This window comes from Crocodylus porosus, unplaced genomic scaffold, assembly GCF_001723895.1.
Source record: "Crocodylus porosus isolate Cpor-Errol unplaced genomic scaffold, CroPor_comp1, whole genome shotgun sequence".
Taxonomy (NCBI): domain Eukaryota; kingdom Metazoa; phylum Chordata; order Crocodylia; family Crocodylidae; genus Crocodylus; species Crocodylus porosus.
In genome coordinates, this window is record NW_017728906.1 from 119,810,577 (window position 1) to 119,817,972 (window position 7,396).

Here is a 7,396-nt window from a genome sequence, read left to right on the forward strand (position 1 = left end):
TCCTGCCAAGGCAGGGGGTCGGACTAGATGATCTACCTAGGTCCCTTCCGACTCTAGCTACTATGAAACTATGAAACTATGATAGATAGATAGATTATCACATATATATGTCAGGGCAGAATTTTGTTCCCAAAAAAATTAGAGGCTAGGACCTCTATAGAACTCACTGCAAAGTCAGATCCTAAATGCATACTGTAGAATGGATCCATTTATTTACATATTATTAATATTTATTATGGAGTGTCTCGGGTGTTTTTTTTATTACAGGGTGTCTATTATGGAGTGCCTGGGATGTCTGGGAGACATAGCACCTCCAGAGAAAGTATACATCACACTCACCTAAGTGATTTTTCCTCTGTTGGTCCTCACCAGCACTCAACTCTCACCTGTGGCTCCAAGTAACTGTATGCATGCAACACTGGCCACCCCAGCAAACTGCCTTGATGGGTGGGCCAAACCAGGTGAGGGTACCCGTTTGGTCTCCAGACCTCTGGGGAGATAGGGACATGCCTATCCCTGTATGCAAAGCCTGACTCTGGCTGACTGGGCAGATGAGACCCTCGTATGGTCCAATGACCATGATAGTGGTACACTCTATGGAATATGCAGAGCAAGAAAAGGCACAAAAGATGTCTTGGTCATCCGCTGCATCTGGGTCAATCTCCAGCTGTTTTGACACTGTCCTGCTGCTGGTTACTGACTCAGATGAGAGCGTGAAGCCAACTCTGAGCAACTCTTCCTCACTTAAATTCAAATCCCACACAACTCACATCCAGCACAAGCCCTGTGGTGACAGGCCAGTGGTGAAGCAGCAGGTGTGGACACACTGGAAGCTGTAGCCACAAATCTGCACATAGGCAGCTCAAAGTATTTTATATTATTATTATATTATTATATAGATATTATATTTATAGTATTATTATATTGAGTATTTTGGCCACTTTCTACTGGACAGAAGCTGCAGTAGAACTCGGCAGCCCCCTGAGTCACTGAGCATGAGTAGCCCTATTCAGGATCATACTGTTCACCTCCTAAAGTGAGGAAGGGGATAGAAAAGGGGCCTCAAACATTACCTTCTTCACCCCACCCTGGCCAGCATACTGCAACTGGCAGGGGTTCCACTAGAGTGGTCAAACAGGAAAGAAATCAAGCTGGGCATGTGGAAAGTATGTACACTGACTGATGGAAACACCAACAGACTTGAAAGAACTGCCCTTATCGGGAGAGAACTGGGAAGATACAATGTCCAGATTGCTGCCCTCAGGAAGACTCATCTACCTGATAAAGATTGGCTCAAAGAAGGAAAAGCTGGTTACACTTTCTTTTGGAGTGGTCATGACAGTGAAGCCAAACAGGAAGCAGATGTGGGCTTTGCTATACAAAACAGCCTCATCAAGAAGCTGACGTACCTGCCTAAAGGAGTAAATTACCATCTGATGGTGCTCAAGCTCCCCCTGCTTGTTCAAAATATGCACCACTATCATTAGTGTGGATGCCCCTACCATGACCAACTCCAATGAAGTCAAGAACCACTCCATGATCATTGCTGTACTAAATTCTAACTGTCTTATTCTCCTTGGCAACTTTGACACTAGAATTGGCTCTGACTGCCACATATGGGGTGGTGTCATAGAGAAGCATGGGATCAGAAGATGCAATAGCAATGGTCCTCTCCTGTTCAGATCTCATGCTGAATATGAGCTCCTGGTCACTAAAACTGTGTTCTGTCTTCCCAACTGGAAGAAAACATTGTGGATGCACTCCTGCTACAAGCACTGGTGTCTTATAGTACGTCATCATCCAAAGGAGGAACAGACATGATGTCCATGTAACCAAAACTGGATTCTTTAGTTGCATCCAGTATCAGCACTTCCCCACTAAAATATTGGCTATGTTAGGTCTTCTTTGTTTGGATTGCCCAGAAGAGGAATCACAGCAGTTCGACCTGGCTCTGCCAGTGTCTATATAGCTCATGTACTTCAGTGGGGATTTTTGGTGCTTTTATCTAATAGCTGATTGAATCCAGCTGTTAGATAAAAGCACCAAAAAGCCTTGCTGAAGCACACAAGCTATACAAACACTGGAGAGCTGGGTCAAACTAACGTAATTCCTCTTCTGGTAAAATGCTCTTTCCCCCCCACACACACACCTCCCCGCCATGTCTGTCAGCACCCTAACTTCATAAGTGGACTTCCATTCTACCCTATTTGTGCACCTGGAAAAACATAAGTGCATTTACTTCTGTAACAAGTCTTCATCTCAGCCTTAAGACTGATGCACAAAAAGCAATGAGGAAGATGTAGATGAGCAGTTTTTACTGTTAACAGATTTTAAAGGACTCAGGTGGAATGGGTGAAATGGGATCCAGCTTTCTGTGTTTAGTATTCCTTTACTTTTGTGCAGTACTTCCTGCATTAGGGTCAGTGCTTAAGAATGCTTCAGAAAAATGGTAAAAAAGTCTATAATAGATTTACAAATGCAAATTGAATACCCCTATACATTTTAATACCAGCAAACTTTTTATAGCATAATTGTAGAGATGTATTCTCTGCCAAACTACCTATTATTTCACAGCAAACCCAACAATCAGCTAGCTTCATTTTACATTAGTAATACTTTGTAGCCATATGATACTATCCATTTTTAGGAAAAAAAAAATCCATGATGTCAATGATAGCATTGTAAAAAAACAAAACAAAACAAAAACAACTTAGTATAGCTCTTTAACTGGCTCTCCTTAATTGAGCTTATTTATATGCATTTGTTTCAATCTAGACTAGACTTTTTTTTTCATTGAACTGCAGCATCACTTGCATACTTGAATATTAGTAATGGAAGCTTTCTGTTCTCTTTGCCTTGGCTTTGTCAAAGTAAATTATATTGCATTTACCATAGCATTTTGACACAATGAGCAATAAATCTTGTTTAACATGGTTAGCTTGATAGCCCTAAAGGCATTTTTGTGGACACTAGAAAAAATCATTTAAATATATAGTGCTGTCTGTTCAGTAATCACAATGTATTAGAATTGAAAAGGTGACTAGGTGTTCTACACATTTAGCAAGTGTCAGCCTTTCACCTTTTTGAAACAAATACAAAAACTCCTGACACTCTTGTCTTTTTTATGGGCAAGATAATACATTTAAGAAAAATAAGGCAATTTTGTTGTGTTCAGAAATACAAGTCTGAAAGAAATCTGGAAAAAAATGCAACGATTTTACAATATTAATATGATATTAATTATTACAGCCACTTTCACACAAACTAAATTGTATTCTTAGTGTGCTTTGTAGTACAGGGCTTTGCATCAAATGGTGTCAAAGAGGAATTAAAGGCCCAATTAATCACAGACATTACACAAGACAATCGGTAATATCATAAAAGTCTTAGTTATGTTTTTTCACACTGTAGTAAGATCTGCTAGAAGCTGAGATATTATGGCATCTGCCTGACTACAGGAATGAGAATGTTTTTTTTTATGGACTAAGATGCAATTTTTCCCTATTTTAATCTGACTCCTGCTGGACATCTGGAGTATACCAGTAGTTCAGTCAGACAAAATGCTGCTTTCATATGGCCCCTCAGCATGTCACCCCCTGTGGCATAAATTCTGTAACTGTTTTCTTACTAATCATGCAGTCTAAGACTACTCTCCATATCTCTAACCCATAACATACAATTTCTTTCTCTGACAGCTCTAAAGACAACCCTGGAGGGCAATATGCTTGTTCTTTTCCAGCTTTTCTGTCTCCCTAGTAAATTGATGAGTGGCAGAAAAAATAGAAGACGGTGATGTATTGTACAACCATTTTTACTAATGTGCTTGCTGTTCTTACTGTCCTTTGACAAGCCATTTTTGCATGACTATCAATTAGCTTAAGACAAGTAGGTACTTAATTATTTAGAAATTAATAGAATGAAAACGTGCCTTTCCTTCGAGAACGATAAATTGATGGGGTTTTTTTCCCTTTTACACAGCAGACTGTGTGTGGTATCTTACTCTGAGGGCTGCTTTAGAAATGAGTCATAAATCTCAGAATTTGCTACCAGTTAAATCAAGAAAAGCACAATTTAAAGTCATCATTGTGTGTTCCAATGGTGTATTTCACAATGCTTATAATTAAAATCTACTTCTCTGAAAATATATCCTTCTGTGCTTGGATAATTCCCTGATGTGGCATACTATATTCTCATGCATATACACTGTCATGAAAAGGAGATTTAGCATCAAGCAAAAGGTGGTAGCCATTGAGCTATATCAAGAGCTCTATTTGCCATGACATAGTAGTAGGTTATAGTCACAGTGACTTAAAACCATTGGAAGATATAATCACTATCATTAGACCAGTGGGCTATGCTTGTTTAAATAAGCTTGTCCTGAGCTTCAGAGTTTTAGAAGCATTGAGATTGTATTTTGGGCATTTTGTAATGAAAGTTTTCTGGAGTGTCTAGCACTAAAAACAGGTCTCTTCTGCTCTCTGCACATATCTACTACAGGTTTATCTACATGATGTAGTTAGGGTTCAGTTGGGTAGCTAATGAATTTGTAGTACACTAGATTGTCCACACTAAACATCTTGTTGACTTGACATATCTTGATACGTTTGATATATTATTTGATATATTTAATCTGGTTTATGGCTGACGTTGTTTCTTCTACTTTGAAAATGTAATCAGTTGCCTCAAATTTAATGCACACTAAGAATGTCCACAGAGAAAATTAGTATAATACATAGCGCACGGTGCATACACACTCTAGCTTACTAAATATCAACTTCCCAGTGGACAAGACCGAATAGAGACCGCCTCCCTTCCCTGTCTGTTGTATTCAGATAACTCTCTGTTTGATACACTCTTCTGTGTGTGTCATTTCATGCTATCTGATGAAGAGAGATTGGACTCATGAAATATCATACTATACATGCTGTACATGATTAAGTTAGTCTATAAGGTGCAATTCTGTCCTGCATTCTGCCTGACTTCATACTAACTCAGCTAGTATTTCTGTCCTTTAAGTGTGCCATAGTAAGCTACATAGTTAGTAAGATCAGCAGGGATCCTGGTTTCTTTGATTTAAAAAAAACTAGATGCCCCATGAAGTGTTTCTTGCATGAAAATCCAATGAAACATTTTTTGCTTGAGATCACATTTTATTGCACTTCAACACCTTCACAACACTTTTGTATACACAAAATCCTGAAACATATCACACTTTCTTATTGTAAGAGCTTTACAACACTTCTGTATATACAACATTCTCAAGTCAGCAGTCACTGCAAATTGGAAGTTTTCTGGGCAGGAGACTTTGGAAGCAGCCACATATAGTTGTCCATGGGTGAAGACAGGATCCTGAAGGGACTCCCCTAGCCTTTTTAATGTTTGCCCCTGGGCTTTATTGATGGTCATGCTAAATGCCACCTGCACAGGGAACTGTCGACGTATCCATGTGAATGGAAATGTGTAGTCAGACAGCTTCAGTGCTATCTGAGGAATTAGTACTGTTCTTTCTGATCCAACAATTTTTGTATCAAGTAGTCTGCTGTTGATGATGGATTGCACCAATAGCCACATTCCATTGCACAGACCATCCTTAGGGGCAAGGTTTTGCAGAAGCATGATGAGCATCTCAGGCTTAAGTAGGAGCTGATGTGGAGGCAAATCTGACACTTCCATGGAATTCGGGTACTCATTTGGCATGGACATAACACTTTCATGCCCTGAAAGCGCATCTGCACTTTTACAAATCCATTCTTGGCCTGGAAATGTTGCCACGATAGCATTCTTAATCTCCTGTACAATGGAGTAATGTGGCGTCAAAATAGCTCTTTCAGATGGCTATCCTGGATTTTGATAATTATCCAATAGATTTGAAAATGTCCATTCTACCAGAGAGATCCAAAGGCAAACAGAGCTCAGGAGGCAGGGGAATGATTTAATCAATATTTGGAACTTGGGCATTTCCCAGATCCAAAATCCATTGAGCATATTTTGCACTTCGTGCATCAAAACCTCCCTTACGTATTCTCATGTTCTCATGAAGTTAGAAAATCTGGAAGTGGTTCCACAACTCAGACCACTTCAAGCATGCCTATACTATTTGTGGCCATGAGGAATTTTTCACAGCAGGAAGGATTTGCCGAAAATCACCCCCAAGCACTGTCACCTTGCTACCAAAATGTAAATTGCTCTGCTGTAAATCTCACAGCATCTGTTCTACAGCCTCCAGCATGTAATGATGAGCCATTGGTGCTTCATCCCAGATGATGATAGCTGCTTCTTGGATCAGCTCAGCAAGGTCAGACTGTGCTGATATGCTGCAGGTGCTGCTTTTCAACACATTCAGCGATACCTTGAACCTTGAGCGCACAGTTCTGCCTCCTGTAAGCATGGTAGTAGCAATTCCACTGGATGCCATAGCCAATGCAAACTTCCCTTCCCAGTGTACTACTGAAAGAATTGAGTTGAAGCAGAATGTTTTTCCTGTACCACCAGATGTGTCAACAAATGCACAAAGTGATTCTTGATTCTCCACTGCTTTTAAGATTGCATCCACTGTTTGTCATTGAAGCATACATGGCAGTGAATTGTTAGCAATTCGGTATTCCTCCTGCCAGTTATAGTACATCTACTTTGATAATGCATTTGACAGCCATTGAGTGGTGATATCTTCCAAGAATGAGCAAGGCATGAGAATACGTATGCCCCGTGCAGCATCTTTCCAGAGAAAGCCATGAGAATATGAAAATGTAAGGGTCTCTCACCCAACTCCCTCTCCGAACAATTTCTTCTATCACAGTGAGGCCTCATACTTACTAATGGAGACGGCATGCAGTACATGTAATAATATAGATTCCCAATTTGGGGGTTAAAAAAAGTAATCCCAAATCCACTTTTTCTATGCTTAAAATGAAACACCACTATATATTTATATCTAGATATTAGTGACGTTTCATTTTAATCATAGAATATATGGATTTGGGTTTTTTTGGGGGGGGTTAATCTGAAAATTGGGCTTTTTTAAAATCAGAGAAAACAAGAATCCCTAGAGATCTGTCGCTACAGGGAAACTTGTTCCATTATTAAGTCAATCTGTTACATTGGAGGTATGGATAAATGATGTAACTACAAGTTAAAAAGAAGCAGGGAATTAGCAAGGAACAGCTGATGTGCAAGAAAGAGTAATTCACTTTACATGCCTATTTCACTTTACATGCCGAAATAGTTTCATAGTTTCTAGGGTTGGAAGGAACCTGAGTAGATCATCTAGTCTGACCCCCTGCCATGGCAGGAAAGATTACTGGGGTCAAACGACCCCAGCAAGGTGTACATCTAACCTCCTCTTAAAGACCCCCAGGGTAGGGGCCAGCACCCCTTCTCTTGGAAGTTGGTTCCAGAC